A 20088-nucleotide genomic window follows, 5' to 3' on the forward strand; every position below is an offset into this window, starting at 1 on the left:
TTCTTGAGACGGTTGGTACTTGATCTCAGAATTTGGTATCGTTTTCCCAAAGGAAGCAGGTGGAAGAGAGAATGTCTGAGATGCGTGGGGTCCTTAATTATGCTGGTTGCTTTGCTGAGGCAGAGGGAAGTATAGACAGAGTCAATGGATAAGAGGCTGGTATGCGTGATGGATTGGGCTACATTCATAACCTTTTGTAATTTCTTGTGATTTTGGGCAGAGCAGGAGCCATACCAAGCTGTGACACAACCAGAAAGAATGTTTTCGATGGTGCATTTGTAAAAGTTGGTGAGAGTCATGGCTGACATGCCAAATTTCCTTCGTCTTCTGAGAAAGTAGAGGTATTGGTGGCTTACTTAACTATAATGTTGGCATGGGGTGGAACCAGGACTGGTTGTTGGTCATCTGGGCACCTAAAAACTTGAAGCTTTTGACCATTTCTACTATGTTACCACCCCACCCAGATTCCCCATCACATCCCTTCAATAAGGGTGTGTCTGGGGTGGGGATGGAGGCTGGCAGGTGAATAGCAGCAAAATACATAGGTAGGTAGAAGTTGGAGGGTGCAAAATAGGTTGGAGGAGATTGCAGAGTGAGGCCTTGGTAGGATTTATAAATCAGTTTTAAGGATTTTGAGAGTCATACATACAATACAAGTTGACGAGGATAGAGGCAATTGAAGCTGGGATAAGCATAGATGAGGATGATTGAGTTTTGATGATACAAATCTAATGAGGAAAGCACTAGAGAATCAATCTTGAGGGTAACATGAATTACAAAGATACAAAGAACAACCCAGCACGGGAAACAGGCCCTTCGGCCCAACGAGCCCGCGCCGCCGCATCGCCCTACACCTATTCTACCCTGCATGTCTACGAATGGGACCCTACTCAGTCAGATTCAGGGAAGAAATAGTGTCAATTTGGTGGAAACCAATTAGCCTAAGAGCACATCTTTGGGGTGTGGGAGGAAACCGGAGCGCCCGGAGGAAACCCACGCAACCACAGGGAGAATGCGCAAACTCCCACAGACACAGGCCCAAATCCATGTATCTGCACAGCTAGCAGTGCTAGTCACTTTGCCCACTTTGGATCTTCAGTTGGTGGTGGGGCGAAAAGGCGATCAATGAGACTTCCTGTCCCAGACTTAAATTGGGACAGAGGCAAGAATGCACCCACCATCCTTCTGCCTGATTAAATGGTCTCATCTAGAGGAAGGATAGTTAAATTTACCCAGTGTTATTGTTTTCATCTAACACTGTCATGACATTGGTGTTTCACCATCTGTTTACTTTGTAAAGCCAGAATGTTCCTTTGGAACAAGTGACATGTTTTGCATTTAGTGAGCTGTTATCCAGTGTGTATTGTGATGAATCTCAAAGTGCTTTCAATGAAGAGGTCTACATAAAACAATTAATTCTTCTGGTCCACAATGTTCCTGGACTTCAGTGAAATTGTCTCTTGTGTTAAATGGCAGGTGACACAATAGAACCATAGAGCCATAGAACATTACAGCACGGAAACAGGCCTTTTGGCTCTTCTTGTCTGGGTCAAGCCATTTTTCTGCCTTGTCCCACTGACCTGCACCTGGACCATATCCCTCCACATCCCTCTCATCCATGTACCTGTCCAAGTTTTTCTTAAATGTTAAAACTGAGTCCACATTTACCACTTCATCTGGCAGCTCATTCCACACTCTGTGGGAATAAGGCCCCCCTAATATTCCCTTTAAACTTTTCCCCCTTCACCCTTAACCGTAGCCTCAGTGGAAAAAGCCTGCTTGCATTCACTCTATCTATACCCATCATAATTTTATACATCTTTATCAAATCTTCCCTCATTCTTCTACGCTCCAGGGAATAAAGTCCTAATCTATTCAGCCTTTCTCTGTAACTCAGTTTCTCAACTCCTGGCAACATCCTTGTAAACCTTCTCTGCACTCTTTCAACCGCCTGGAAAATTAATTTGTCTGTGAAGTTGTTGCTCTATTTCTGGACCTGCTTTCAAGTACATCCATGAATCCAAAAAATTATATTAGCTGATCAGCACATGATGCAAGAATATGGAAATAATCTCCATAAACTGTGCTTAAATACAGTCAAGTTTAAAACATGGGGTAATAGGTTCTAGGGCAATGGTGAACCAGTAATCAATCCAAATTAAATTCTCTCCTTTGTATATATCTCAGATTGAAAAAATACACAGACTGAAATTTTCCAGTCATTCACGCCCCGCTGCCACTGCCAGTGAGAATGGAGAATTTGTCGCTCGGCCAAATCAATTCACTGCAGCGGGACAGGAGAATCCCAGCTGTGAGCGAGATCGGAGAATCCAGTCCATAGAATTAATCAATCGAAATTTTGTACAAATAGATAGAAGAGCAGGGAAGTTTTGCGCGGTAAGCCAGCCAATATTGATCTTGCCTTGAGCAAGATCACAAAGAATTCAATGGATCTGGACACTATCACAGTGCTGCTTGTGGGATCTTGCTGTGTGCATAGTGTCTGCTGTGCTTCCTACATTATAACAGTGACTACACTTCACAAGTACTTACTGGGGTGTAAAGTACACTGAGGTTTCCAATGGTTGTGAAAGACCATAAGATATAGGAGCACAATTAGGCCATTCGGCCCAACGAGTCTGCACTGCCATTCAATCATGGCTGATGTGATTCTCATCCCTATTCTCCTGCCTTCTCCCCATAACTCTTGGTCCCCTTATTGATCAAGAACCAATGTAACTCTGTCTCAAAGATAGGATATAGATTGGTTGGAGACTTGGACAGAGAGACGGCAGGTGGAGTTTAATCTAGACAAATGTGAGGTAACACATTTTGGAAAATCTAATACAGATAGGAAATATACAGTAAATGGCAGAACCTTTAAGAGTATTAATAGGCAGAGGGATCTGGGTGTACAGATACACAGGTCACTGAAAGTGGCAATGCAGGTGGAGAAGGTAGTCAAGAAGGCATACGGCATACTTGCCTTCATCGGCCGGGGCATTGAGTTAAAAATTGGCAAGTCATGTTGCAGCTTTATAGAACCCTAGTTTGGTCATTCTTGGAATATACTGTTCAATTCTGGTCGCCACACTACCAGATGATGTGGAGGCTTTGGGAAGAGTACAGAAAAGATTTACCAGGATGTTGCCTAGTGTGGAGGGCATTAGCTATGAGGAGAAGTTGGAGAAACTTGGTTTGTCCTCACTGGAACAACAGAGGTTGAGGAGTGACCTGATAGAAGTCTACAAGATTATGTGAGGCATGAACAGAGTAGATAGTCAGAAGCTTTTTCCCAGAGTGGAAGAGTCAATTACTAGGGACACAGGTTTAAAGGAGATGTACAAGGCAGAATTTTTATACAGAGGGTGGTGGCCTGGAACTTGTTGCTGGAGGGGGCGGGGCTGTAATGGAAGCGGATACGGTAGTGATTTTTAAGAGGCGTCTTAACAAATACATAAATAGGATGGGAATAGAGGGATATGGTCCTTGGAAGGATAGGGGGTTTTAGTTAAACAGGGCAGCATGGTCAGTGCAGGCTTGGAGGGCCAAAGGGCCTGTTCCTGTGCTGTAACTTTCTTTGTTCTTTGTAAAGACACTCAATGACCTCAGTGACCTGGCCCTCTGTGACAATGAGTTCCACAGATTGACCACCTTCTGGCTGAAGAAATTTCTCCTCGCCTCAGTTTTAAAGGAGCATCCCTTCCCTCTGAGGTTGTGCCCTTGAGTTCTAGTCTCTCCCAGGAATGGGAACACCCTCTCCACGTCCACTCGATCTTGGCCTTTCAGTATTCCATAAGGCGCTGTATAAAGGTGGCGCGGTAGCACTGCTGCTTCACAGCGCCAGGGACCCGGGTTCGATTCCTGGCTTGGGTCACTGTCTGTGTGGAGTTTGCACATTGTCTGTGTGGGTTTCCTTCGGGTGCCCTGGTTTCCTCCCACATTCTGAAAGGCATGCTGGTTAGGTGCATTGACCTGTGAACAGGGGACTAGGGGAATTTCACAGTAACTTCATTGCAGTGTTAATGTGAGCCTGACTGTGACTAATAATTTAACTTTACCTTCTTTTTCAGATGATGTCCTGTAGTTCCAGTTAAAGATTAAAACTAACAGCAGCAACTGAAGGGATTGATGTTGATTCAATGGTTAGCATACAGAGTTTGTAGTTGAACTGAAGACAGTAGCTTCAGTCTTCCTGAGGTTTAACTGGAAAAAGTTACCACTCATCAAAGATTGGATGTCAAATTAGCGATCTGACAGCACCGAGACGGTGAAGGGGCTTTGAGAGCTGGCGGAGAGGGAGGGCTGAGTACTTTTAGCCAATTTAACTTTTGCAGATGATCCCATCACAGTGTAATATTTGGATGTGAAGTGGAGGGAACCAAATATTGATCTGTGTGGATCTCCAGAGATGGCCACGGAAAGTGAAATCATTGGTAGAGATGATACACTGATTTGGGTAAAAGGGAAACAAAACGATCTCCCTAAGCTGACATTCTGAAGGTGAGGGGTCGATGGAGGAAAGAGATGTAGAATGTCAAATGTTCCACCGTGGTTAAAGAGGGATAACGCTTCATGGTTATGGTTAGCAGGAATGCAAATCGTGACTTTGAAGGATTGTTTTGATGTCCTGATGGGTCGAAACATTCAGACAAGACATGGACACAAATCTGGGAGGCAGCATCCATTCCCAAAGACACTGTACAGGGAAAGGCAGCTGAAGATGGGGTTGCAGGGACACCGGGGTTTAAGAATGTGGTTTTTGAGAATAGAGTTTGTAATAGTGGGGGCCAGCACCTCCAGAAAGAATTGTTCACAATGATAGTGAGCATGGGGCCAAGGAAGAGAAAATTAGTGGCCAGCACATTGGTAAGGCTAAGGTCAAACAAGCAGGAATTGCTTCCCAAATCCTGGCAGATATTTTATGATGTTAAATAAGTCAATGAGGTAAGTTTTGGATCATTTATTTTCTCTGTGTAAGAATTAAAACGTCATGTGACATGTTCTAAACTGTGACTGGATTTCTGTAGAGCCTAGTTCTCAAAGCGCACTCTGAGAATCCCCCAGATGGTCTCCTGACTGACTCCAGATGCAAACCATTGATGGCTACAGCTGAAGCCAAACAAGAGGAGGCCAAAACTCTCATCTCCGGCACTCGAATAACGTCACACAATGGGAGCTGCTCCCACACACACATCCTGAGTCGTTATAAATGTGAGCAACAAAAATGCTGCTTAGCGAGATTTATCATAGAATCATACAGTGCAGAAAGCAGCCATTCAGCCCATCGAATCAGCACCGACAACAATCCCATCCCGGCCCTATCCTGTAACCCCACTAATCCCTCTAACCTACGCATCCTGGGACACTAAGGGGCAATTTAGTATGGCCAATGCACCTAATCTACATATCTTTGGAGTGTGGGTGGAATCCCATGCAAACACAAGGAGAACGTGTAAACTCTGCACAGACTGTGAATTGAGGCTGGAATTGAACCTGGGTCCCTGACACTGTGAGGCAGAAGTGCTAATCACTGTGCCACCGTGCCACCCTCACTTATGTTGCTGTTGATTTTGTTCGATTAGTACCAAGCAAATTAGTTTCCCAGGAGAAGATTATTCTGATTATTTTATAAGACATTGGCCAGAATGTTATGTTCTTCCCAATGGTGGGTTTTAGGCATGGGGGTGGGGAGAGGGAGGGTGAAATTGAAGGGATTGGGTTTCCTCCGGGCGCTCGCCCGCCTGCCCCGACCACTCTGCGATTTGACACTGGGATGGGCAAGGCCTTTGATGCAAAGCCTGCATGCTCCCAATGCACGATCCCAACTGGGGGCGTGCAGGCTCTGAATCAAAGGGCTTGCCCGCACCAATGTCAAATTGCAGTGCGGTCGGGGTAGGCGGGCAAGCACCCGGAGGAAATCCAGTCCCTAAAGTGGTCAATTATTGGCTACTTTAGAGTCATTTCCTGACCAACCTCAATGTTTTGGCTGGTGGGAGGAGTGAACTTGTGCGCGGGAAGAGCAATAATCAAAGGAGTTACATCTCTGGTGCGAAGGTAAGAAGGGGGTTGCCTCCATCAGAAGCCCCCTCTGAAATCAGTCCCAAGGTTTGGTGTCCCCTGGAGCCCCTTCAATGAGGATCTCTCCGCCAACACCCTGATTCCTCTGTCCACCCACCCCCCACTTTATATATTTATTTCCAGGATTGTTCAGCAGGTGCTATCCAATCACAGAGTCACATCTAATGGTTGACGCTCTGTTTTGCTGAATAATTCTGATATTTACACTAACAACCAATTTAAGATAATCAGCCAGATTTTTACTGTGGCCCATTCACTCTCATTAGAAGCGACATACATTTATACAGAGGGACCAGTTCCCTACAAATGGAACAAATCATTCAAGCCTTGTATATTGTTTGAATTATCCGAGAACTTGGGGTACCTATAGTTCCCCATGGATTTCTCCGTGGCAATGCCTCAGTCAGTGAAAGTAAACTTGCCAACCAATCAGCACCCTTTTCTGTTGTAGTATAAATTGTAGTAAACATATAATTAATTAAAGCACGTGAATATTTAATAGCTAAAAAACAGAAATATATATAGTTTCCATAAATCGCCGTTGACTTTTGAGTTTTGTGATTGGATTTTGCAATGGCGAGTGGAAGTGGATGCGCTAGGTGGTCGAGGGATATTTCCTACTGCCTAAGTAGCCTTCGGATATAAGATTTTGATAATTTCTGCTCGAGCAATGACCAGAGTCTCGCATTGCCAACGGGAATCCTAACATCAGTGAAAGCAGCACTCAAACTGAACTTGGGCTAATGGTGGGGGGGTTGTCTGATAGTCCAACTATGTTGTAGATGCAGTTTTGCTATGTAACCCAGTCCATCCTGTGGTGAGGTTGTCCTGTTTATGGTTTAGAGCAAATTTGCAAATCAGCACCAACTCTGAAATCATTGAACGTGGTCAAAGTTCACAAGTCAAAATTTTTGACCACGTCAATTCCTTGATAAAGGCCAGCAAAAGGGAAAAAAAATCCTTACTGACCCATCCAGAGAAACTGAGAACTCAGTCAGTCAGAAAGTTATGGCAGTGCAATAGATGCATCAAAGTTGCATTCATCATACCACTGACCTTTTCCCCTGAAATGGGAAACACGTATCTGATAATTTATTTTCCAGAACAGTGGCTGAGTACTTTGAGTAGAGGAGTAAGGATGTCTTGCTGTAGTTATACAGGGCATTGGTGAGGTCACACCTTGAGTATTGTGTGCAGTTTTGGTCTCCTAGTCTGAGGAAGGACATTGTTGCTATTAAGGGAATCCAGGGAAGGTTCACCAGACTGATTCCTGGAATGGCAGGACTGACATATGAAGAGACATTGGATTGACTGGGCTTGTACTCACTGGAATTTAGAAGAATGAGAGGGGATCTCATAGAAACATATAAATTTCTGATGGGACTGGACAGACTAGATGCAGGAAGAATGTTTCCAATGTTGGGGAAGTCCAGAACTCGGGGTCACAGTCTACGAATACGGGGTAAACCATTCAGGACTGAGATGAGGAAGAACTTTTTCACTCAGAATTGTGAACCTGTGGAATTCTCTACCACAGGAAGCTGTTGAGACCAGTTTGTTAGATATGTTCAAGAGGGAGTTGGATGTGGCCCTTGTGGCTAAAGGAATCAAGAGGTATGGAGAGAAAACGGGAGTGGGATACTGAAAGTGCCTGATCAGCCATGATCATATTGAATGGTGGTGCAGGTTCGAAGGGCTGAATGGCCTACTCCTGTCCATATTTTCTATACTTCTATAATCCAAAATTGGCTGTGAGCTAAACTTAGCTCAGCATCAGCCAAAGTTATACCATTATTTCAGTCTCAGTCACTGAAGTAAGAAGCGGTTGCCATATAAGAAAAATGTTGGTGAGAAATAGCAGGGTTTTCTGTATTGCTCAAGCAGTTGGGATTTATGGCGTTAAGAGAAACAGGTGGAACTGCAGAATATAATGTTCATCTACGATTGCTTTAGCTTCTTGTGCAACCTTTTAATTTCAGTGGTATTACTTCCTCCAGAATATATTGAATGATCCTGATTACAACTGTACCTTTGTTGAATTTGTTCATCCAATTATACACAAGTGTTAGCCTTAGGAAATCTCCAGAAAACAAGATTTCAATTACTACGTGGCAAACTAATTTCTAGACACCAGAAAACGTTGGAAGGGAAAAACAGGTTAGGCAGGTTAGATTTCTGTAAAGAGAAATAGAGTTAACTGCATTCTGAGGAAAGGTTTTACACCTGTAACATTAACCCTGCTTCTGTCTCCCGCAGTTGCTGCTACACCTGCTGAGTATTTCCAGCATTTTCTGTTTTTGTTTCATAGTTCCAGCAAGGGTAGTATTTTGCTTCTGGCTTTAAGCAAGAAGGCTGTTAAACAAAGACTGCAATGTGAATCAATGTGAATGTGTTTTACAAGAGATTTTTAAATGCAGTGAAAAGCAAACTGTATAGGGTTGCAGCTGTTGTTTCACTAGGACTTTGGTATAAAATGGGGGGAACTGAACACTTCTGTTGGATATAAATAGGTTCAGTGAAGATTACTGTCCCTCAGTCAAAACCATTTGTAGTTTAATAGCATACTCCTTATGGAGTTCCAGTTATTAAATGATGCCTTGTGGTCATGAATGTCCTACCTGGACAATTAATGTAGAAAGAACAAACGCTCACTTTGCTCTTTGTAGCTAAACTGGCTGCAAGTCCATTTTATTTGTCATAAAACTGATGTTTCTTGATAAAATTCAATCCTTTTAATATTTAGAAGGGATAAAGTGTGACATGCTAAATTTTATGATGTTGTGCATGCATGTTAAAATTGCTACATTTACGATACTGGAACCTGTTGTCAGACTAGAGGCCATTCTTCTCTCATTCTGTCCTACTTTTTCAGTTATATGCCTCAGGCTATACCTCCAACAGGGCAGTTGAAGATTGAATGAACGTGAGAAAACTCTCCTTTAACATATCACTTTCTCCTGACAAAGTTCCCAAATGATTCTGTTGTGTGTTTGGAAATAGAGGCACAGATCTCAACCCTATCAATCTTTTGTATCATGTTGCACATCTAATGTTCCACAAGAGTTAATACAAGAGTAAAACTTTGTTTGACCCACTCCTTCAGCAGTCCAAAGCATCATCAGAAAGGCTTAAATAGCATCAAGCTTTTATTTAAAGTTTATTTCACATTCTGGCAAGAAATCCCTCGATCTTCATTCACTACCTGCCATGTTGGTCCACAGCCCAACATATGGCCATAAAATGGTAAATATTTGCCAGGACACTGCTTCTCCTCAAAATAGAACATAGAACATAGAACATTACAGCGCAGAACAGGCCCTTCGGCCCACGATGTTGCGTCGACCAGCTTTTAAAAAAAACAACAACAACACTAACCCACTAATCTAAACCAATCCCATTTCGTCCATAAACCTATCCACAGATCTCTTAAACGCCCCCAAACTAGGCGCATTTACAACTGCATCAGGCAGGGCATTCCAGTCCCTCACCACCCTCTGGGTAAAGAACCTACCCCTGACATCAGTCCTATAACTACCCCCCCTTAATTTAAAGTCGTGCCCCCTCGTGCTAGCTTTCTCCATCCTAGGAAAAAGGCTATCACTATCTACCCTGTCTAAACCTCTAATCATCTTATATGTTTCAATAAGGTCCCCTCTTAGCCGCCTTCTTTCCAGCGAAAACAACCCCAAATCTCTCAGTCTCTCCTCATAGGATCTCCCCTCCATACCAGGCAACATCCTGGTAAACCTCCTCTGCACCCTCTCCAAAGCCTCTACATCCTTCCTGTAATGTGGGGACCAGAACTGCACACAATACTCCAAGTGCGGCCGCACCAGAGTTGTGTACAGTTGCATCATGACGCTGCGACTCCTAAATTCAATCCCCCTACCAATAAACGCCAAGACACTGTATGCCTTCTTAACAACCTTATCTACTTGATTCCCAACTTTCAGGGATCTATGTACACATACACCTAGATCCCTCTGCTCCTCCACACTATTCAAAGTCCTCCCGTTAGCCCTATACTCAACACATCTGTTATTCCTACCGAAATGAATTACCTCACACTTCTCCACATTAAACTCCACATTAAATAGCACCTTGGGACTGTTTTACATCTGTGGGTGTACTGCAGTTGTTCAAGGAGACAGCTCACCGTCACCTTCTCAAGGGCAATTGGGGATTTGTAATAAATGCTGGCCTAGCCAGCGATCCTGTGAAAGAATAGAAGAAAATCCCCCAAGCAGGCTGAGAGAGCCCTTGTTTACATCTCATCATTGAACATCCACCAATCTGTAACTTTCAACGTGGAAGATACAAGACTTTGGTAGGAATGTTTTGGACTTAGCAAATGTTTCTGAGAATTAAAGTAGCTTTTCCTCACTGGAATAAGAACTAACACATACTGCTGTGAAGTGAGCAAAATGGTTACCAAGGAAACTAAAATGGTCAGCTGACTTAAGGTCACGTAGGTTTTTGATTCCCTGCGTGATAGATGGTGATGTTAAGGGAACTCTGCGTGCTCTTTTTCCTGAAGGAGATTTCTTTTAAAAAACTAATACAAAATGTGAAGTTTAATCGGGAAAATTTTGCTTAAGTATAAAAATAACAAAATAACATTAATGATTTATCTGTATTTTTTATTCATTCATGGGATATGAGCATTGCTGGCTGGCCACTTTTTATTACCCATCTCTAGTTGCCCTTGGAGGGCAGTTGAGAGTCAGTCACGTTGCCCTATTTATGCAATGATTAACTGAGCCATCCATAGCAGGAAGGCCCCAGTGAGTAGTGTGAACAGGCTGACAATGTCAGTTTGCACTTATAGTGGCACAATGCGTCCCGTGGCCTTATAGAGTAAACACTGTGAAAGTCAGTGTGAAAGCTGGGCGTGAGCCAGCACAGTCACTAGAATCATGGCTTCTGGATTTTCAAGGCCTGATTCGTTTAGAGAAGGCAACTTTGCTCCTTTTGTTTGTAGGTCACTAATCTTCAGGCACATCTCTGAGGAAATATATCTGTTTGACGCTTTCATTCAATTCTTTCACGGGATGTGGGTGTCACCGGCAAGGCCAGCATTTGTAGCCCATTCCTAGTTGCCCTTGAACTGAATAGCTTGCTAGGCTATTATAGGAATGCCGAGACGATGGGTGTGCTGACAACACATGGACTGCAGCAGTTCAAGAAAGCAGTGAACCATTCAGGGGCAATTAAGGGTGTGCAATAGATGCTGGCCCAGCCAGTAATACCCAAATCCTTATCAGTAATTTCCAGAGGGCAGTAAAGAGTCAACTACATTGCTATGGGTCTGGAGTCACATGTAGTGTAGGTCAGGCCAGTTAAGGAAGGCAGATTTCCTGCATTAAAGGACATTAGTGAACCAGATGGATTTTTATAACAATTAGCAATAGTTGTCAGGTCACCATTACTAAGACTGGCTTTCAAATCCAGATTTATTAACAGAATTCAAATTCTGCCAGCTGCCATGGTGCGATCTGAATACATGTCCCCAAAGTATTTTGGGATCTGTACACATATCCCAAAAATGTTCATCTGAACCTCTGGATTTCGAGTCTAGTGATATTAGCACTACACCACTGTCTTACCCACACCCCACCTCTCTGCACCCCCACTCCCTCACCTTGCTGAATAGTATCAGAATTGCATCAAATCAACATTTGTGGGTACATAGCGGCGACACAGTTGCTTTCTCCTATACCAATGTTGAATGCGCCATGGACCACAGCACCAGGGAAAGCAAGGCTTTTTAAGTTTATTTATTCATCACAAGTAGGCTTACATGAACACTGCAATGAAACTACTGTGAAAATCGCCTAATCGCCACACTTCAGCGCCTGTTCAGGTACACTGAGGGAGAATTTAACATGGTCAATGCACCTAATCAGCACATCTTTGCATTGTGGGAGGAAACAAGAGCACCCAGAGGAAACCTATGTAGACACATAGAGAACATGCAGAGTCCACACAGATAGTAACCCAAGCCAAGATCGAATCTGGGTCCCAGGTGCGATGAGGCAGCAGTGCTAAACACTGTGCCATTGTGTTGCCCTGAGGTGCTCTGGCCAATATCTATTCCTCAATTAACCTCACAGAAGGAGGGATCTGGTTGTTCTTACATCACCGTTTGTGGGAGTTTGCTGCCATGTTCTCTATATCACAACAACAACTGCACTTCAAAAGCACCTCATTGGTTTTAAAGCACTTTGGAGTGTCCTGTGGTCATAAATGTAAGTTTTTCATTCCTTCTTTTTTTTTTGAGAGCAGAAAATACTAAGAGATATGTTAGTGCCTGGATAGTCCTCTGGCAGCCTTTGTTGTAATATTCTGCTGTTGAGATCGCAATTCGCATCAAAAATAATATTTTACTCCTCCTTGGTATATCTCAAATCTGGGTTATTAATTTACCCAAACAAAATAAGATTCCGGAGCATAGCAATCAGATGAAAACAAACGGAATTATTTGTTTTTCTCCCAATAAACTGCTATCCAAAAGCAGAAAGCATTCTAAGCATTTGCCAAACATCTACATATAAGTGATTTAAAATGGATCAACTGAACAAAGTGCCATCCTGTCAAACTTTCCCTTGTCCTATTTAAAATAATTATCCTGTTCCACATTTCCCCCAGGTAACCCATACTCAATAAATGCTTTCTATTTCTGGAGGCTGGATGTGCTACAGCGACCTCCCACATTGTCCTTGTCCTCGTCACTGCTCACCTTCACACTTCCATCCTTTCTTTCAGGAGGCTTGGCCGTGCCTGTGCCTTTTTAGTTGACTAGTTATCCTGTTCTTGTTAATTCAACTATCCCTAGAACTGGGCTGGACTCTTCTGAGACTGTGCGACACGCGTGCTTCAAGGACACTGAATCAGTGCTTTGAAGGAGGTGGTTATCAAATGGTAATAAATCATTGAATCGCTACTATGCAAAAGGAGGCCATTCAGCCCATCGAATCTACACAGACCACAATCCCACCCAGGCCCTATCCCTGTAACCCCACATATTTACCCTGCTAATCCCCCTGATACTGGGCTCAATTTAATATAGCCAATCAACCTAACCAGCACATCTTTGGACTGTGGGAGGAAACCGGGGCACCCAGAGGAAACCCACGCAGACACGGAGAGAACATGCAAACTCCACACAAAGACCTGAGTCTGGAACCTCGGTCCCTAGTGCTATGAGGCAGAAGTGCTAACTACTGTGCCACTGCCAATTTCCAGGTGATTGTTTTGTTACTTTACTTTATAAATATATGCAACATTTTCAAATGCATTAACACTGTAAGAAAAATGTTCCTTTGAAGAACCAGATATGTTTTACTTATCGTCATGTTGGCCAATTCCATGCTAGAATATTAATGTTAACAGAGCAAGTCCTGAGATGCTCAAGAAATTGTGCAAGTTTATGGCTCTTAGCTGGCATTTCATATTTTTTGTAGAAATTCTTTCCATAAAGTAGCTGTTTGCCAGAATCATTTAGGATACAGGGTGTTTTTAATTTAAATTCTTTTTGTAGTGAATAGTCTTTAAAGCAACTAACTGAAATGTCCTTTCCAGGCCCCCCTGTCTTACCATGACATTCTGTTCCTGCAACTGATTCCCTGCCCTGAATTACCGACATTTTTCACACAGAGGGGAGGTAACCGAATAGCCCCATTTTCGGAACTGGAGTAGTCTGGAGCAAGCAGGACAGAGACAGGAGCATCACTGCCTTGAGGTTTACCTGAATTACTGAGGTGAGTCACCAGCACAGGTTGTGCTTCCTAAGGTAACTCGCCTGATTGAAATGATGGGGAAGAATCATTAATGGCTGGGGACATTATATGAGCTTCGAGGTACATTGCAGCCTTTGTATTCCATGCAATTGATTCTTTTCTGCTTAAGATTGAAAGCAGTCTGAGAAGCTATATGATGATGAAGAGCAGACAGTGATGCGACTTGTTATTTGAGGCTCATATCTTCTTTTAAGCAAATTCAGTGATTATATAAATTAGATTTGATGTTTTATTCTGTGGCTTGACTCGCACAGTCTTCCAGACAGTGATCCGGTCTAACAGGATGTAATTGATGGCAACTGTAGCAGGAGCTCCACACTTTTAACCCCAGTAGCACCAAAAACGTTAAACTCTACTTGAGTATGAATGGAATCAGCCACGTACTGACTCGATGAAGCTGTTTGGCTTTTAGCTTTTACTGATATTTTTCACAAGTACAAGATTCACTTGGGTAAATGAGTTCTCACTACTTATTAATGGGACTATTAACACACACGCATGTTATTCCATGTTGGGACATTAACCAAAAATCTTTCACTCAACTTTACTTGAGTCCTCTTGTGATCCTTAACACTTTAAAAAGTAGAACCATAAACACTATTGGCCCCTTGTTCAGCCTATAAACTACAGAACTGGTTTATTACAAGTAGCAGGTCAGCAGTAACGATGGACAACACAGTAATCTTCTCAATAAAGCTTTTAACTCAGAATTCCTCCTAAGAGACAAAAATGAACATTAATATATTCAGTGACTATACTGATAGTACTAAATCTGGTTAAATATCCTTTGCGCAATTCATTAACCGTTATTTGTAACATCTCACAAAGCTCCAGGGAGCTGTGGGACAGCGAAAAGAAAGACTTGAATTAATAAAGCAACTTTCAGAATGTCGGGACATCCCACAAAGTCTTCATATCCAATGGAGTGCTTTAGAAGTGTCATCACTCCTGTAACATAACAAACACACAGCAGCCAACTTGGACACAAGGTGGCACAGTGGTTAGCACTGCTGCCTCACGGCGCCAGGGACTGGGTTTGATTCCCGGGGGCACAGTGGCACAGTAGTTAGCACTGCTGTCTCACAGCACCAGGGGCCCGGGTTCGATTCCCGGGGGCACGGTGGCACAGTGGTTAGCACTGCTGCTTCACAGTGCCAGGGACTAGATTCCATTCCCGGGGGCATGGTGGCACAGTGGTTAGCACTGCTGCTCAACAGCGCCAGGGGCTGGGTTTGATTCAGGCCTCGGGTGACTGTGGGGAACTTGCACGTTCTCCCCATGTCTGCATGGGTTTCCTCCGGGTGCTCCGATTTCCTCCCACAGTCCAAAGATGTGCAGGTTAGGTAGCTTGACCTTGCTGAATTGCCCCCAAGATAATTAGGTTAGGCAGACTTGCAGGATACAATTGTGGGTTACAGGGATAGGGTGGGGGGTGTGGGCTTGGGTAAAATTCTCCGTCGGAGAGTCAGTACTGACTTGATTGGTCAAATGGCCTCCTTCTGCACTATAGGGATTCTCCCACAAGCAGCAATTTGACAAGGACCAGATAATCTGTTTTATGTGATGTTGGTTGGATAGATATTGACCAGGATATTGGGGGGAACTCCCTTGCCCTACTTCAAGATAGTGCCATGGGATCTTTGAGATCCTCCTGAACAGTCTGGTGTTTTTAATGCGTTATCAGAGAGGCAGTGCCATCGGCAGTCTAGATTTTGTGTATAAGCTTCTGGATTCAGACTTACACCTACCACCTTATGACTCAGAGATGAGTATTACTAATTGAACCATAATGATATATCTAGTACTGAGCGAGAGATACAGTACAGAACTTGCAAAAGTGGGAGCGCATTGTTTCCAACATACATCTTCTATTCTTTAATTTAAGGACCAACAACTACACAAAAACAAAAGTTACCATTTACTAATCTCTTTTTAAATTTAATACAATGGGATGGGATTTTCCCGCCCTGTCTGCCACGGGGCCCAGGCTGGCACTGCCAAGATGGCAATGCCCAGGGGACACCCCTGGTGCCTGGCCCACTTGGGGGGGGGGCCTCAATAGCCTCCCCCTTCACTCCAGCGGGGTCCGCCTGCCAGCTCATAGCAAGAGAGGGGCTATCATAAACCCTGCCGGACTGAAACACTTCTAGTGAGGAAGGAGGCTCGTCCTGGGCCCACTAATGATATTTAAAACAGATTTAAATAAAGATTTGCATAATTTACACAGGTCCGTGTCAAAAACTAGCATGGAACTGATGGTACTGGAAATCCAGCTGCCGGAGACACACGGAGGCCCTGGTACCTGGTGGGGGTCTCGCTAAACGGCCTTCTCGAGTCTCCCGTCCTGCTACATGACAAAAGCAGCTCAACCGGCTGGGATTATCTTTTGGTCACCTTTGTGTATTTTCCAGTTATTTTCCTGGCTTCGTAACATTTGACCTTTCGAGTCTCCTGTGTAGATTTGATTCCCTTTCCAGATATTGAGCAGGAAGACTGGATAATGCTGGCAGTGCAGCACTCCCTCAGTACCGAGTGTCAAAAATAGAGAATTTTGGATTGCATATTTAACATGTTCTATTGGTTAAAGACCTTACTGTATTACTTGAAATCTAACAACCGCTCTCTTGATGTCAAGGTATCATTCCTCCATCAAAAAATAACCAAATGATTATTTAACTCATTGCTAGCTCTGCATCCTTGCTGTGTGATGCGATATTGTCTGCATAATAAGTGTGACCGCATTTTGAAGAAATTCATGGAATGTAAAATGTATGGTAGCTTACTGTCACATTTCCAATATTACAACAGTGGCTAATGTCTTTAATTGGGAGTAAAATGCTTTGGGATGTCCTGAGGCCATGAAAGACACCTGAATTGCAAGACATGCTTTCTTTGAATACTGTGCCACTATGTTTATCCCTGCCCCAAGAACAGTTATGCAGATTTTGCAGGCAGCCAGTCTACTGATGGAAAGCTTTGTGTTTGTTACGGGATGTTGCCTGTGTAATGTAATGAGACCTGAGCTGTCAAATCTGGCTGATTTCTTTACATTGAGCGTGTCAAGAATATGAAACTCACAATAGTTTATGCTGGTTATTTAATGGGAGACTTGATGCATGCATGAAGAAGGAATGAATTGAGGTGGTCAAAGTTTTTGATTATTCATCTATGGGACGTGGGTGTTGCTGGCTGGGACGTTTACTGCCCTGTGGGCTGACTCCAGATCCACAGCAATGTAGTTGACAACTAAGCGCTCTCAGACCAGGTAAAAATTACAGATTCCCTTTCCTGAAGGACATTAGTGAATCCGGATAGGTTTTTCCGACAATCGGCAATGGTTTCATGGTCATCATTAAACTTTTAATCCCAAATTTCTATTGGATTCATCTCCCATGATGGGATTCGAAACCTGGTCCCCAGAAAATTATGCTGGGTCTCTGGATTACTCATCAAGCAACAATACCACTAGGCCATTGTTACACTTTAAAGGGGGGAGTGTAGTGGATCAGCAAGCCAACTGGAAAGGAACCATGTTTATTCTAAATGACAATGTTAAACCATAACCCTGAGAGGGTTGACTTATGAGGAGAGATCAAACAGTTTGGGCTTGTACTCACTGGAGTTTAGAAGGATGAGAGGGGATCTATCATAAGAACATAATAAGAACATAAGAAATAGGAGCAGGAGTAGGCCATCTAGCCCTTCGAGCCTGCCCTGCCATTCAATAAGATCATGGCTGATCTGAAGTGGATCAGTTCCACTTTCCCGCTTTCTCCCCATAACCCTTAATTCCCTTGCCTGTCAAAAACCTATCTACCCGTGACTTAAATATATTTAGTGAGGCAGCCTCCACCACTTCAACGGGCAGAGAATTCCAGAGATTCACCACCCTTTGAGTGAAGAAGTTCCTCCTCAACTCTGTTGTAAACTGCTCCCCCCCACTTATTTTGAGGCTGTGCCCCCTAGTCCTGCTATCCTTTCTAAGCGGGAAGAATCTCTCTACCTCTACTCTATCCATCCCTTTCATCATCTTATACGTCTCAATAAGATTCCCCCCTCATCCTTCTAAACTCCAGCGAGTACAGACCCAGTCTATTTAGTCTCTCTTCGTAGTCCAACCCCCTCATCTCCAGTCTATCGAGGTGTATAAAATTACGAAAGGAATTGATAAGGTAATCGTGGACCAAATGTTACTCCATATGGGGATATTGAGAATGAGAGGTCACAGATATCGGGTGAGAGTCGATAGATTTAAAAGGGGGATGGGGAGGAACTACTTCTCGCAGAGGGTGGTGGATTTGTGGAACTCGCTGCCCCACAGCGAGGTGGAGTCTGAATTGTCGAATGATTTCAAGAAGGAGAAATATGTATATCTATTTCTGATTAAAAAAGGGATAAAGGGATATGATGAGCAGATAGGGAGATGGATTTGAGACCAGGGAGAGATCAGCCACGATCGGATTGAATGGCAGAGAAGCTTGAAGGGCTGAATTGCCTCCTTCTGCTCCTAATTCCTATGTTCCTGTGGTAGACATTCCATGAGCCCCACAGGAAGATCAGTGAATTCCTGAGGGTTATCACAAACAGGAAGCTCATGTGGATCAGCAGAGGTCGACTGGGCCAAATGGCCTTTCTCTGTGCAAATATATTGGGAATTTCTGCAAATCATTGAAGTGCTCTGTAAGTTCACACCTTTCTTTAGAGTGGCAATAGTAGGGGCTTTTCACTAAATTGGAAAGACACCTCATCTGCCATATTTGTCATGGGAACCTGGCAATTAGGGTAAAATTGTATTTTCACACCATACTGCACAAATCCATATTCAGGATGATAGTTTTTCTGCAGTCTTTGGGAGGCACAGTGCCACAGTCATTAGCAATGCTGCCACACAGCGTCAGGGACCCAGGTCCAATTCCAATTCCAGCCTCAAATGACTGTTGGTGTGGAGTTTGCGTTTTCTCCTCCCTGTCTGCGTGGGTTTTCTCCGGGTGCTTTGGTTTCCTCCTACACTCCAAAGGTGGGCCCTGCTAAATTGCCCCTTAGTATCAGGGGAATTAGCAGGGTAAATGTATAGAGTTATGGGGATAGAACCTGAGTGGGATTATTATTGGCGCCTGTTATGTCCTGCAGACCTATGGCAAGGTCTGCAACACATAACAGGCTGCAAGATAAAGGCATGTAAAATCGCCAGCCCTCCCTGATAAGCTCAGTGCATTCTATGTCAGTTTTGAGCAAGAGCCCAGCGAGAGCATGCCCTCCACCCTGGAAATCTTGATGAACCTGTCTGTATCTGGGGCCACCACTGCAAATGTCAGGGCAGCTTTCTTGAAGGTAAACCCACGGCAAGCAACTGGCCCGGATGGGGTACCCGGACATGAACTCAGATCCTGTGTGGATCAGCTGGCGGAGGTATTCACAGACATCTCAGTCTCTCTTTACAACAATCTCAGGCCCCTATCTGCTTGAAGAAGATGACCAGCATCCTGGTACCTAAGAAAACCATGCCTTAATGACTATTGGCCCGTGGTTTTGACACCCATCCTATGAAGTGCTTCGAAAGGTTAGTCATGGCACAAGTCAATTCCAACCTCCCAGACTACCTGGATTCACTACAGCTTGTCTACATGCGCAACAGGTCCACAGCAGACGCCAGTTCCCTGGTTCTGCACTCAACCCTGGAATACCTAGATACCAAGGACACCTATGTCAGACAGACTCCTATTTATTGACTACAGCTCAGCTTTCAACACTATTATTCCCACGAAACTCATCTCCAAATTCCGTGGCCTGAGCCTTGGCACCTCCTTCTGCAATTGGATCCTGAACTTCCTAACTCACAGACCACATTCATTAATTAAGGCAACACCACCTCCTCCACACTCATCCTCAACAGTGTGCTCCACAAGGCTATATTCTCAGCCAGCTACAATATTCCTTCTAAACCTACGACTATGCAGCCAAATTCCCCTTCAATTCAATGTTCAAGTTTGCTGACGACAGCACCATAATGGGTTGGATCTCAAACAATGATGAGACAGCGTACAGGAATGAGATAAAGAATTTGATGAATTGGTGCGACAACAATAATCCCTCCCTCAATGTCAACAAAACGAAAGAGAAATTTCCTGACTTCAGGAAACATAAGGGAGATCATGCCCGTGTCTACATTAATGGGGACGGAATAGAAAGGGTCGAGAGTTTCAAGTTT

This window comes from Carcharhinus amblyrhynchos, chromosome 24 (assembly GCF_965287045.1).
Source record: "Carcharhinus amblyrhynchos chromosome 24, sCarAmb.v2.hapA, whole genome shotgun sequence".
Lineage (NCBI taxonomy): Eukaryota > Metazoa > Chordata > Chondrichthyes > Carcharhiniformes > Carcharhinidae > Carcharhinus > Carcharhinus amblyrhynchos.